The following is a 14,824-nucleotide window of genomic DNA, read 5'->3' as shown; positions in this document are numbered from 1 at the left end:
GAACCAGCTTATAGTCTAGCGGAAACACCGGCGGCCGGGTTCTCCTCTGAGTACCTGTGTGGCCGGAAAGGCCGACGGCTCCCGCTGGCACATGTAAGCAGGTGGTCAACGCGTCGCTAGGCACACGCACCCCCGGCCCCCGGTTGCCGGGATCCGGCCGGCCGCCTAGGAGGGAGGGGTGTTTTCACGTGATCCAGGAGATGCCCTTGTTTGGCGAGGGTTATGTCAACTTGGGAGCAATTCCCCCTCACACGAAGCTCAAGATCCTCATGGCGAAATGACGGCCCGGTATATAAAAGATCCTGCAAACTGTTGTTGGCCTTCCGGCGGCCAGTTGAAAGGAGGAATTACATCACGTAATGACAAACGTTACAGACTTTAACGATTCCAACGATTCTGGGTCCGAAAGAATGATGAAACACCCTCATTGTGTTACCAAGTCACTGCCGTGCACACACAGACTTTACCGTGAATGATATGTTCTAATTTTCCGGTGATGTAATTACATTACACCTTGGCCTTACAATGCATGGTTTGTTTTTGAGAGTGAGCGTTGGCTAGTTTGCTAGCGGCCGTGATGGCTGACAGCCCGATCTCTCTCCAAATGACTTGGGTTGGTACATTTCATTCTTGAAAATCCCATAAAATGTCGAACCCATACTCTGAGGGATTTTATAACTCTCTGTGTGTTTTAGTGTTCTCTTTAAATACATTTCGGGTTCCCACGAGGACCAGAAAGATGTATGGTTATGTTTGGGAGATGAAAATAATGAACTTTATTTTCCGGTTTAGCACTTGCGACCGGAAGCCTCTGCAGTCGACTGCCCTCGTGGGTGTCTTTTTAGTGGTGGTTCTTGGCCACGCTGTTTTGCAATTTATGAGGTCCTCGGAAAAATTCTAAGACGGGCACGGAATTTATCCTGTTGTCGTTAGGGCTGGATCGTCGACACGAGTTAACTCCCTAGGTCATTCTCGTCAAGCTGTAGCTGTATTCTTTCGGAAGAATGAGTCGGTCTTAAGGCCGTCGATTAGCTAGAAAGACTAGAATTCTTCAGAATTCTTTAAAGATATCTCCTTTAAAGTAGGGAGCAACGTAGTGAAGTAGACAAGTAAGTGGGCACGGCAGAGATTGTCCAATTCTCTGAGTTCCTGGCAGGGAGATTTTCATTTTTGAATAGTACTTGTAGTTGAAGTCATAGGAGGAGTATCCATGGAGAAGCTCAGGAAGTACAGAATGAAGGAGTAGTAGAAACTCTCTTCCCCCAGAGAGCTTCCACTCCGACGGGAGAGAATAGTAGCCCAGGAGACCGAGCACTGCCGAAATGAAAAGCCGTGTTGGATGCGTGGCCGGGTTGCCCAGAGTTTGGGGACGATGCCTTCTGCCGGTGCAATTCTGGTCTCCTGCCGACAGTGGCCGAGACCGCGCCTGGAACGACGCCGTTTCCGTAGATCGATACGTTTGGACCGGGACCGGCACTCGTCCAGCGTTGCCCCATGTCAGCGGGTGCACTCTGGATACAGACCCCTTTCCTGAGGTCCCGGAGGTCGGTCGTGGCATCCTGCCTTGGAGAGCCCCCCCGGCCTCATCTCCAAGGGTGAGCGGATGGGGTCAGGGTGGCCCCCTTGCGTGTAGGGATACGGATGCCTTTTCGGTTGCTTTCAGAAGCTTTTCGCTCAGTTCCAACCACTGCGGTTTGACAGTCAATACGTTTTTCCGTGCGTGTGGGTGGCTCAGGTCATGCTCAACAGATATCGTGGTATAATTCTAAAGGGCAGTTGGCAATTGGGCCATTTCTACATAGAGTGAAAATGTACCACCAGTAAACTGAGAGTTCAAAGAATCAGAACAAGTCGTGGCAGATGGAATTTGACGGAATCACTGGAGGGTTTTAATTTGGGACTGGAGGTTTTTTTTTAAGTCCTTGAAACTCTGACACGCTCCCTCTTTAGTAGATTTTTGCTTTTTGCTGACGGTTTCTCAATTTTTACTACGGCTCGTAGCGCTGTAGTTGAATTGAACGCGAAAGGATACAAAGTTGCTTTGGAAATGTTTCTCGTTAAATTACGGACAGATACATTTATAAATAGAAGACAGAAATGCCTCCGCTGACAACCTCTGTGTGTTCCCTGCCGAAGCAAAAGTGAATGGTTGCGTAGACAGAGAAAAGTTTGAGGCAGTGCAGTCGCTGGGGTGGGGGTGAGCAGAAGAATTGAGAAGCCCAGAATCGTTCTGCCAAAGTGAGATCACTTTCCAGCTGTTGTGAAAGTCATGTGGAGCCCAGTGTCCGAAAACCGTGGCCCCTCCTCCCCGGTTACACGCCATCACGCGCAAACACCCACCCGCACCCCCTCTCCCCACCGCCCCCCCCCCCCCCCCAGCACCAAGTTGAGTTCCGAGGTGATTCTGTGTGTGTCCGTTAGGCGGGGAGGACCGTTGGAAAGGCGAGGGCCCCAGGCTAAGCTGCGAGCGACGCAGAATAGCCATCGTCACCGCCGTTGGTTTCTATCTGGCGACGTGGCCGCCGGTGGAGCGATGGGATGGCGTTGGGATATTGAAGGGCTGGGAGGGAACGCCTCCGGGCTTTGATTCAGACCCCTTCTTCCAGGTGGAAAGCTCTCATAAATCCTTGTGCGTTCCTGCCGCCTCCCCAGAGGCTTCCTCGAGAGTGAGCCAGTGAACCGGGTGTAATGGGAAAAATGGATTCTGGGCAGGAGTTGTCGCTGAACAGATTTCTGCAGCGAAGAGGCCCGGTAGCTCAGGGAAAGGACTCTCCCCAGCTGTTGGTCATCTTGTTAGTCTGGAGAATAAGCTCCCCTCACCCCTAGCCTGGTTACCGCCCACTCTACTAGAGAAGCAGCGTGGCCTAGCGGAAAGAGCCCGGGTTTGGGAATCAGAGGTTGTGGATTCTAATCCCGGCTCCTCCACTTGTCAGCTGTTTGACTCTGGGCAAGTCACCTCACTTCTCCGGGCCTCAGTTAGCTCATCTGTAAATTGGGGATGAAGACTGTGAGCCCAGTGTGGGGCAACCTGATTACCTTGTCTCTACCCTAGTGCTTGGAACGGCGCTTGGCACATGGTAAGCGCTTAACAGAAGCTATTATTATTATTATTATTATTACTGCACTCTTCCAAGCTCTCAGTGCAGTGCTTTGCACCGAGGAGGACCTAAGTAAAGGCTGTTGATTGATGGGTTGATTGATTGTCCAGAATCTAAGAACATTAGTCTGGATCGATCAGTGGTTACTACAGAATTGGACCACCAAGACGGGAATTACAGTGCTCTGCACGTAGCGAGCGCTCAATAAATACAATTGATTGGTTGACTGGCCGTACCCTTCACCACCCCTAACTTTTCTCTCTTCACTCCAGGCCTTCCGCCAGTAGGTGATTATAGACACCTTCTTTAAAACTGTATCCAAAACTGCCTGAAGCTGCTGCCTTTTGGAGCCAGATAACTTCTTGAGGTTTTTTGGTATGTTTATCATGGTGTGAAGCGCCTACTGTGTTTCGAACACTATTTTAAGCTCTGGGGTAGGTACAAGTTAATTTGGTCGGACGCAGTCCTTGTCCCGTGGAGCTCACCGTCTAAGCAGGAGGGAGAACACATAGATGAATCCCCATTTTCCCGGTGAGGTAAGTGAAGCACCGAGATATTACAGACCAGAAAATAAATTTCAGGGAGGAGGAAGCTGTAGAATATAAAGGTCCATACCCAAAGACTATATGGGGTGTGATTCTCAAGTGCTCGGGTAGCGAGGAAGGCCCAAGGCGACAATTGGGGATGACGAGAAATTAATCCGATCCCGGAAATCTGACCAAGATGTGGTATTCTTCTTGGTTTATCACCTATAAATGAACGTAAAAGCGATCGGCACCGGTTAATAGAGCTGTGTATTCATTAAAGCAGCAGGGATTAGGAGGCTTTCTACTCGGGCAGACAGAGCTGTTGATGCCTTTTCGTTAATCCAAACAATCCATCTCGTAGTCTTCAGCACACATTGGAATTAAGTAACGTCCCGTTCTAGACACGGCCTGTGGGGTCTATTCGTCCCTATGATATGTGGGGAGGGGGTGCCGGGTGGAATTTTTCTCTTTATATTTCACCGAATAGTGGACCTACACTGCATTTAATGTCCAGCAGTTTGAAATTCAGTTCTTTTCTTCATTTTGCATGAAAACCCCATAGCCCCTTGCTGATTAATTCTATCACCCTTTTAAAGAAAGTAGTCTGCGCGGCGGGTGAAAATGGAGGCAGAACCCCATCAGCATGCGAAGCTCCTTAAATGATCAGCCGTGGCAATCTGACCTCAAAAACCCAGGGGCGCGTGATTTTCCCAAAAGCCCAGGTGCGAGACTCCAGCGCGTGTGTAACGTTGTCGAAATGAAATTCGGCCTGACACTGGGGATCCACCTCTTTTTCCAGCAGGAGTCAGGGAATGTGTGGTTGTCAAGATCCCTCTGAGGATTAGGTGTGGTGGTTTAACGGTAAAGTAACGAGCAGAACGACTGTGGAAAGATTGGACTTTTTTTCGCATTCAGTGTGTGTGTGTAGGTATTTAAAAGAGGGGAGATATAAGAGAAGCAATGTGGCCCGGTGGATACTCGCTCAGTCACTTGTATTTATTAAGTGCTTACTGTGTGCAGAGCACTGTACTAAGCCCTGGGGAGAGTACAAGATAACGGTAAACAGACACATACCCTTCCCACAACGAGCTTACAGTCGAGAGCGAGCACGTTCCTAGGAGTCAGAAGGATCTGGGTTCTAATCCCAGCCCCTCCACTTGGCTGCCCTGTGACCTTGGGCAAATCACTTAACTTCTCTAGGCCTGTGCTGCTTTCATTCATTCATTCAATCATATTTGTTGAATGCTTACCGTGTGCAAGCGCTTGAGAGAGTACAGTGTGACAATAAATAGTCACGTTCCTTGCCCACGGCGAGCTTACAGTCTCGGGGGGAGCCAGGCATTAGAACAGTGCTTTGCCCATCGTAAGCGCTTAACAAATGCCATCGTTATTAATAGAAATAAACAAATTACAGACGTGTACTCAAGTGCCGTGAGGGCGGAAGGGGGGATGAATGAAGGAAGCAAGTCAGGGCAACATAGAAGGGAATGGGAGAAGAGGAAAGGAGAGCTTAGTCAGGGAAGGCCTCCTGGAGGACATGTGCCTTCAGTGAGGCTTTGAAGGGAAGGGAGAGTGATTGTCTGACCGATACATATGTTACTTCACCTGGAAAATGAGGATTATGATCTGAACCTCAGATGGGACATGGACTGTGTCCAACCTGATTAACTTGTATCTTCCCCAGCATTTAGTACAGTTCCTGGCTCATACTAATCGCATAACAAATACCATTAAAAAAAAAAATCAGTGGTTCCGCCGAACGAGCGACACCGTATTTTCGTCGACTCTTGGGACGACGAGCTGCCAGACCAGCCCCGCCCGGCTTTACTTGCCAGCTGGGACCGTTTTCATTGTGGGAACCCAGACTTTGGCAATCCTTGACAAATTCCGTATTAAAATGGGATTTGCAGTTAATTTCCAAGACCTTTAAAATCATGTAACAAATCAAGCTAATGAGAACCCAGCTCGTTTATGGCATGAGTTCCGTAGTTGAAGGCATCCGGAGAATGAAGAATCCTATCTGTCGTAGTGCACGCTTCAGAGAGGTCAGCACAAGAGAAAAGTGCTCAGTAAACAGCCTTGATCGGTTAATGGTTTTGCCCTTTGGGAGCCTCGGTCCGGCTCGGCGGGAGATGGACCCATCCCAGCGATGGGTCATTCTGGGTGTGCCTCAGTTGCCGCTCATCAGCAGACGTCACCCTCAGGCCCCCATGACGGTCACAGCGAAGCCGAGCGAGGCTTTGAGCCCCCTTCGTTCACAGGGTCTCCCGGGGGCCGGAGGCGGATTCCGACTCCCACTCCCTCGGGTATCCGCTCCCTGAACCTGGTAGCCGGCACACAGCAGTGCCTAGGACTCCTGACTCTAATTGAGTTTTAGTGAAAATGACGATAAATCACTGGGACAGGGAAGCGCTCAAGGGCAGGTGTCCTCTACTCCGGGAGAGGCGATCCATAAACTGTACAAATCCGCACGTTTGTAAGAGCCGCAGAGAACACGGTGTGAGAGAAGCAGCACGACCCTGTGAAGGAAGCACAGGCCTGGAAATCAGGAGACGGGAGTTCTTAACCTCCGGCGCCATTTGCGTATTCTGTGTGCCCTGGGGCAGTTCACTTGACTTCTCCGGGCTTCTGTTTCCTCATCTGTCAAATGGGGATTCAATACCTGTTCTTCCGCCCTGCTAGGTGCTGAGACCTCTACGGGACAGGGACTGTGACTCATCTGACCGCATTGTATTTACCCCGGAACGTAGTGTAGTTTTGGCACATAGTGAGTGCCTGACAAAAACCAAAATTATCATCATGATTACTATTCTTGTTAGCATAGTAGGAATAGTGCTAATTAGTAGATATTATTGTGTATGAGGTCCGGCTGAAGCTGACATGATGGGAAATGTCTAAGTAGCTGATAGTAGAAACTGTGAAGTTTCAGAGGAAGAGGCCAGCTTGACTGAACGATATTTGTAGATCACTGTACTGAGCGCTTGGGAGTATACAGCATAACAGAGGATACGGTCCCCTGTAATGACTTATTACCGCCGATTTAGTGGAAATTTCCCCCCTTTGGGCTTGACAGTTCTTTATAATTACCCACTTACAGTATAACCAGTGTGTAAAACTAATGAATTATTTAGCTCAGTAGCTAAAATACAGATGGTCCGGTTTGGGGAATATATGGAGGATGAGCAGAACTATTTTTAACCACACTGATGTGAACCAAGCCCTTGAAACTGAGAAGTTATGTAGATGTGTGATGGGAGTCTGAACCGTGGATTACATTTAAGGAAACTGCACGGGGACTTAAACTCCTCATTCTGCCAACGTTTTTTGAAGGGTTTATAACTTCGAAGCCTGAAGGATGAATGCGCTCTGCATACAAAACTATTCCATATGAAAAGTCATCTGGGGAAATTTTTATGCCTGAGAAAACGGCTATGGGATTGGGTCAGATGAGTTTTTTTTGACGGAGAAAACCGTCCAATTGGAAGAATGTTGTTCTCTGTGAATCAAGCTCATTAAGACCCAGATTTCGCAGTTCAACAAATGAAAGCGCAGGAAATGGAGATCATCCGTGGTTCTTCAAACACGGCCGATCGCGAAGGGAAACGTGACAGGCGTCGTACCTGTACTGCACGTTGAAGCGAAGCCTCGGAGACTCGGGCTCCTTTGTCACTGTCATTTCCAAGCCACCTGAAGTCCCCGGCACTTCACGGCCGATTCACCCTCTCCGTCCTCCAGTTTCTGCCTGTGCTGACGGGACAGGCGGGCCTACCCACCGGTGAGATAAGCCTCGGGTTACTACCGGGATCTTGAAAAAGAAAAAAATGATGGTATTTGTTAAGTGGTTACTATGTGCTAAGCACTGCGGTAGATGCAAGGTTGGACGGCCCGTGTCCCACATGGGGCTCCCCGTTTTCATCCTCATTTTAGAGATGAGGGAAATGGCACAGAGAAGTCAGGTGACTTGCCACAGACAAGTGGCAGAGCCAGAATTGGAACCCAGGTCCTTCTGATTCCCAGGTCCGTGCTCTATCCACTAGGCCAAGCCGCTTCCCGCGTCGCACCCTCCCTCTGCTCCGTTCCCAGTCCCCCTCCGCCTAGTGACCCCCGATTCACCCTGGGCTCTGACCCCTCTCCACCCGTCCCCCCTACCTGGGTCGACGGCCCGGCCGGAGATCGACCCGATTGCGTCTCCGGTGCCGCGTGATTTGCTAATTGCGGACCGGAGCCCCTTCTGAAGTGGTATTGCCGGTGCCCGCCCGCCACGAAGAACACCAGGGGAGGGGTGCCTGGGCGTGGGGCCCCTGTCTTGTTCTGCCCTGGCCTGCTCGTTTGGGCGGGATTGCAGCATTCCACTAGAAACCGCTCTCGTTTTTATTAGCCTGCCCGTGGGGCGCCCCGGAGACTTCTGCCTCGTCGGGAAGTGGCATCAGTGAGTCTAGTGGGATTTTCTTTTCGTGGCTTTCGTTAAGCGCTTACTGAGCGTCAGACGCTGTTCTAAGTCCCTGTCTCACAAAGGGTTCATATCTAAACCGAGCACTCAGTCGAATTTATTGAGCACTTACTGAGTGCTGAGCGCTATACCGAGCACTTGGGAGAGTACGTTATAACAGTGAACAGATTCCCCGCCCACAATGACCTTAGAGTTTAGAACTCTGTACTGAGTGCTTGGGAGAGTACGGTGCAATCGAGTGGTTAGACATGATCCCTGCCCACCAGGAGCTTACAGTCTACAGGGGAGCGATAAATCCCATGGTTCCTGGGTCGTCATAATCGGATTATAACTTTCTCCTTTTGGGCTGTAAACTTCCAAATCCCCCTCTATCTTTGGTTGCACTGATGTCTTTCCTCTTTATTTACAGCAGATAAATTCAGATCCCCCTCCCTCTAGCCAGGAAGCTCGCGGTGGGCAGGAAATATGTCTGTTTACTGTTGTACTGTGCTCGGGAGCACTCCCGAGCACTCAATACATACAAATGAATGAATAGAGAAAATGGTGCCCCAGAAATGGAGAATCCCAGAAATGTAGTATTCCCCATTAAGGTGTGAGCTTAACGTTGTGCTTTATGGAGTTGCCTCTCACAAGCTGTAATTCCAGTGCAGTGTGCTCTCACCGGGGGCTCACTCGGCGAGGGGTGGCCGTTGGGCCTGTGTTAGCCCAGGGGGCCGGGCCCAGGGAGAGAGAGCGGCAATCTCGGGCAAGGTCCGCTGGGGGAAATCCAAAGGCAAGAGGTTCGTGATGGGCAGCGTCGGGGAAAGGGAGCCACCTTAATGTTTGGTCTGGACGGATGGCTAAGAGGAGGCTTCCCCGCTGCCTTTTCCGGCTCCCTAGTGCCGCTGTCCGAGGCCGGATCTGGGCCCGGCCGGACCTCTGCCCTGCCCCTGTCTTGGTCGGAGGCGCCGGGCCACGGTCCGCGAGCCCGGGGCCACCGGTGGGAAAGAGGGAGATGCTCGTCACCCCCACAGCCCAACCCGGCGTGGTGGGCCGTCTCTCCATCCTTGGGTCCATTGTGAAGATGGTTAAGTATCCCCCTCCGCTCCCCGGCCCGGTGCCAGCCCGGAACCCTACTGGATGCCGGCTTCCTGAAGCTTTGGGCTGATTGTGGAGCCGGCCTCGACTTCCTTTTTTTAAAATGGTACTGAGGTGCCTACTGTGTGTCAAGCACTGTTCTGAGCACTGGGCAAGCAGGTTGGAAGTAGTCCATGTCCCACATGGGCCTCACAGTCTCAGTCCGATTTTAAAGAGGAGATAATCGAGGCTCAGAGAAGTAAAGTGACGTGCCCACAGTCACACAGCACATAGATGTGCTCCAGACTGTGAGCCCGTTTAGGGGTAGGGATTGTCTCTATCTACTTTCAAATTGTACTTCCCAAGCGCTTAGTACACAGTAAGCGCTCAGTAAATACGATTGAATGAATTGGCGGAGCCGGGCTTAGAACCCAGGTCCCTCTGAGTCCCAGACCAGCGTCCTATCCACTAGGCCACGCTGGCCAGAAGCCGGCATTGGGTCGGACACGGTGCAGCTAAGGTCGCAGAGCAGGGCACGGCGTAGGGCGCGCCGAGCTGTGGCGGAGGCGGCGGTCCTCGGGGCCTGAGCCGCCTCGGAGTTTTTGCTGAAGTTAGCTCCTTTGAGGTTATCACCATGCCACAGAATTTGGAGTTCCGTGCGCTCTCGCCTTCTAAAAAAAAAATACTTTAAAGAAGAGAATCGAGGAGCTCGTTAGCAGATTTTTTTATCTATCGGTTGCAGCCTGGATTCCCTCCCTGGCCCACATAAATGCTTGAAAGAGACTGACCCGGAGCGGGTGCCTCCTGTGATCTTTCCGCCCCGTGGCTCCAGCCCCTAGCTCGTGGGGGTTTCAGGGCCGGCCCAGGGTGGAAGACCACCGAGGAGGGATTTCTGGGACGTAGGGCCCAGGGCGAGAGCTGCCAGCAGCCTTCCCGTGGGCCGTGGGCTGGCCCAGGCCCTGAGGGTTTAGAACGGCATTGGTCCTGAACCCTGGTCCTGGGGCACGATTGCTGCCATGATAATAATAATAGCAATAAAAATCGTGGTATTTGTTGAGCACTTAGTCGGTGCCAGTCACTCCATTAAGCTCGGGGGGAGATGCAAGCTAATCAGGTTGGACACAGTCCCTGTCTCACATGGGCCTCGAAGTCTAAATCTCCATTTTACAGGTGAGGGAACTGAGGCGCAGAGAATAACGTTAATAATGTTGGCATTTGTTAAGTGCTTACTATGTGCCGAGCACTGTTCTAAGCACTGGGGTAGATACAGGGTCATCAGGTTGTCCCACATGGGGCTCACAGTCTTAATCTCCGCTTTACAGATGAGGTAACTGAAGCCCGGAGAAGTTAAGCGACTTGCCCAAAGTCACACAGCTGACAAGCGGCAGAGCCGGGATTAGAACCCGCGACCTGACTCCCCAGCCCGTGTTCTTGCCACTGAGCCGCGCTGCTTCATCATCCGTAATGATGATGGTATCTGTTAAGTGCTGACTATGTGCTAGACATTGTACTAAGCCCTGGTGCAAACAGATTGAGTTGGACACAGATCACGTCCCTGTGGGGCTCACAGCCTCAACCCCCATTTGACAGATGTGGGAACTGAGGCACAGAGAAATGAAGTGACTTGCCCAGGGCCCGGGCAGTCAGAAGGACCTGGCTTCTAATCGCTGCTCCGCCGCTCGTCTGTTGCGTGACCTCGGGCAAGTCATTTCACTTCTCCGTGCCTCAGTTACTTCATGTGCCAAATGGAGACTGATATTGTGAGCCCCCTTGTGGGATCGGGACTGTGTCCATCCCAATTTGCTTGTAACCGCCGCCGCCCTCAGTACGGCGCCTGGCACATAATAATAATAATAATGTTGGTATTTGTTAAGCGCTTACTATGTGCCGAGCACTGTTCTAAGCGCTGGGGTAGACATAGGGGAATCAGGTTGTCCCACGTGGGGCTCCCAGTCTTAATCCCCATTTTACAGATGAGGGAACCGAGGCCCAGAGAAGTGAAGTGACTCGCCCACAGTCACACAGCCGCCAAGTGGCAGAGCTGGGATTCGAACTCATGAGCCCTGACTCCAAAGCCCGTGCTCTTTCCACTGAGCCACGCTGCTCACATAGTGAGCGCTTACCAAATACCGTTGTTATCGTGATTATTATCATCGTTAGCAGTAGGCTTCAGCGGGGACACCCTTAGGACCTCATCCTTACAAATCTACCATTTCCCCATCCGCAAGGCGGTTTAATGCCTATCTCCCCTTGTAAGGTCCTTCCGGGCGGGGTTCGCCACTGACGCCTCTGTTGTGTTGTACTTTGCTAAGTGTTTGGTACGGTGCTCGGCACGCGCTAAACACTCAGTAAACACCATCGATGGATTCGGTTTTCAGGGAATAAGAGGGATCGTATTTAGCGAGAGTCGACTGAGTGCAAGACCCTGAACAAGATATTTGGGAAAGTTCCGCAGAGGCACCCGTGACCTGTCCTCAAGGAGTTTACTGCCTGGCAAGGGAGGTGACCATTAAAAGATTCACAGTAGAGGAATCCGAATAAAGAACCAACTGTTTCAAGTTCATTTGAGTTCATTTACCTCTGCAGTGCGGAGTCCCTTCCTTTATATTTTGCCGTGCCACCATTTCCGCCTCTATAAAATCCCCATGTTTCTTAGCGTCGGGTTAGCTCTTCTGTGACCGGCTTTCTTTGGAATTCACTTGGAAACCATAACTGATAGTATATGCTGATCTTTTGACTTCAAACCCTAAAAATAATTTTGAAGCCAAGAAGCGAATCTGTAATTTGAACCGCCTAAGGGGCAACATGACTTCCCTGCTCCGAAATGACGTCGGTCGAATCTATAATTGATTTTGCGTCGGGTCGAGTACATGATCTGTCCACGATGATTTTTTGTGTTGAGAATTCACTTCTGCCAATAAATCAGTAAACCTTAGCAGAAATTGTTCTCAGCTTGGAGAAAAAACAGGTAAGATCTCCATTGGAAGATCTAAAACTCTGGCAAAGTGGTTTGGGGTGGGAGGTGGTGCTTCTGGGGACGGCGTTGGTTGGAGACGGTTCCATCTGTGGTATTTATTGAGTGTTTCCTGTGTGCAGAGCACTTTACTAAGCACATGGGAGAGGGCAGTGCGAGAGAGTTGACACACGTGATCCCTGCCCTCAAGGACTTTCCAGTCGAGAGGGGCAGCTAGGGGAAGCAATGGAGACGGTGTCGCGTAGGGAGAGGGAGGGCGAGGGAAGAGGTGTCGGACTGACCTGAAGAGGTGACTGACCCTGTGTCAGTCAGTGGTATTTATTGAGCGCTTACTATGTGCCGAGCACCATACTGAGCACCTGGGAGAGTACAGTACAATAGAATTAGCAGATAGTTCCCTGCCCAGAACATGCATGAGAAAGATATGCAGAGTCGGGAGTAAAGTCTTCCCGAACACTTAGAAGAGCTGTTACACTGGTCAAAACCTCAATGGTAAATTTTTAATGAGCGATCTTTTTCAGTTTCTTCGGAAAGGCGAACGATAATACCGTATGCGTAACGCGCCTGGTCATTTCGGCGTTGAACTGGGTGTGAAACAACCCCTTTTTTCTAATCCTCCCAAATTTGGCGTATTTACCAAGTGTCTCTGAAAATGCCCTCAGCTTTGAATTGATTTGGCCCCAGGCTACACCAGGCCGTCCTTCCTAAGAATGCCACCCACCCACGCACCCACTCACACCTACTCCTCGCCCCGGCCTCCTTTTCTACCGACCGTCCTGGGGCCCCCGGGCTGCGAGGCTAGTAGTCAGGTCTCCCTTTCCCGCGTCCCGGGGGTCGGCGGCCGACAAAGGATCCTGACCGTCTTGGGCCCCTGGGCCGCGTGGACAGTATCCAGCCTCTCTTTATGACATCCTGAGGGCGGATGCCCGATATCAATTCCCGATCTCTCCCAGCTTTCCCTCTCTGCTCCCGACATTCTCAAACAATCGATAAATCGTATTTATTCGTTCTATCATATTTATTGAACACTTCCTGTGGGCAGAGCGCTGTACTTAACACTTGGGAGAGTACAATAATAAACAGACATATTCCCTGCCCACAACGAGTTTATAGTTTGAGGGGGGAGAGACAGACATTAATATCAAAAAAATTACAGGTATGTACACAAGTGCTGTGGGGCTGGGAGGGGGGAAGAACAGAGGGAGCAAGTCAGGGTGATGCAGAAGGGAATGGAAGAAGCGGAAGGGAGAGGGGGGCTTAATCAGGGAAGGCCTCCTGGAGGAGATGTGCCTTCAGTAAGGCTTCGAACTGGGCGGGAGTAATCGTCTGACAGATTTGAAGAGGGAGGGCATTCCAGGTCAGAGGCGTGGTGTAGGAAAGAGGTCGGGGGTGAGATGGACGAGATGGAGGTACAGTGAGCAGGTTAGCATCTCGAGGAGCAAAGAATGCGGGCTGGGTTGTAGTGGGAGAATAATAAGGTGAGGTAGGATTGAGTGGTGTAAAGCCGACGGTGAGGAGTTTCGGTTGGATACGGAGGTGGATCGGCCATCACCGGAGTTTCTTGAGGAGTGGGGAGACGTGATCGGAATACGTTGGCGGGAAAATGATCCGAGGAGCGGAGTGAGGTATGCACTGGACTTGGGGGAGACAGCAGCCAGGGAGCTCAGCAAGGAGGCTGACGCAGTAATCAAGACGGATAGGATGAGTGCTTGGATTCGCCCGTCCTGCCGGCCCCAGGGCTGAAAAGAGGTCAGCGTCTCTCGCCTCTCGGGTTTGCCGACTGCTCCTCTGCCCGCCTGGGCCACCTCGAGCTCACATTCGCTTGCCTGACTTAGCGGGGAGGATTGAAAATTCCCTCTGCCGTTTCTTGATTTCAGGGGGTCGGGGAGAGGGTGCCCCCTTGCCTAAGCCATTTCAATCCGTGTCAGGCAGCCTTTCCAGAGGTTTATGCTTCTCACGTAAAATCGGTAAAATAGGCCTCAGGTGGGGCTGGGGACAGGAGACTGTTGTGGTCCACACGAGCCTCTAGGCGATCGCCCTGTGCGTGTGATCGAACAGCTCACGCGTCATGAGAGAAATCAAACGTATCGGAAGCCCGGCCCCGTCCAAGATGGGGCCCGCCATTCTCCGCCGGTCCACTTGTTCTACTCGTTCGATTTCCGTATTTCCATCCTCCGTCTTCCGGCCAGAGAGTAGGAGGGCGAAGCCTTTGGAGGATCCGTCCGCACTGGTCAGGCTGCCGGGGGGAGCGGCAGAAGCGTTAGTTCCCCGCCCGTCCACCCCGCCCCCCGGGACCGGGACCGGAGGGCCGGGTGTTACGGAGGGAGAACCTGGGTCTCGGCGGTCCCGGCGTCGGGGGCTTCGCCACGTCGAGCCGCCCCCTCTCGACAGGGGTCCGACCGTGACGGACCCAGGGGTGACGGGGGCGGCTGGAGAGACCCAGCCCTTCCGGCTCCGGTCCACGGGAACTCCGGAGGGAATCGTGCAGAGGGAGTGGCGCGGCCAGGGGGCACAATGCCCCATTGATGGCGTGGGCGGGGAGGAATGCCCCTGGCCGCGGGCCCCCCGCGGGGGATGGGGAGTTGGCCGGGCCGCCCGGCTCCGAGACCAGGAGGCGGCCACACACAGGGGATGAATTGAAAAGGCTTTTCGGGCCCGGCCTGGCCGGACGATGAGAGGGGGCCGCTGCTCCGTCCGGACGGCCGGCGGCGTGTTCCCG

General features: G+C 52.1%; 1 protein-coding gene across 7 annotated transcripts in view; it reads left to right on the top strand.

Annotated features, from left to right (window-relative positions):
- Positions 1-14,824, top strand: part of DMD (dystrophin) — a 660,617-nt gene that overhangs the window by 522,337 nt on the left and 123,456 nt on the right. The window lies entirely within an intron of this gene.

This window comes from Ornithorhynchus anatinus, chromosome 15 (assembly GCF_004115215.2).
Source record: "Ornithorhynchus anatinus isolate Pmale09 chromosome 15, mOrnAna1.pri.v4, whole genome shotgun sequence".
NCBI classification, from domain to species: Eukaryota; Metazoa; Chordata; class Mammalia; order Monotremata; family Ornithorhynchidae; genus Ornithorhynchus; species Ornithorhynchus anatinus.
The sequence above is the reverse complement of the archived record's forward strand: the minus strand, read 5'-3'. Positions and strand labels throughout refer to the sequence as shown.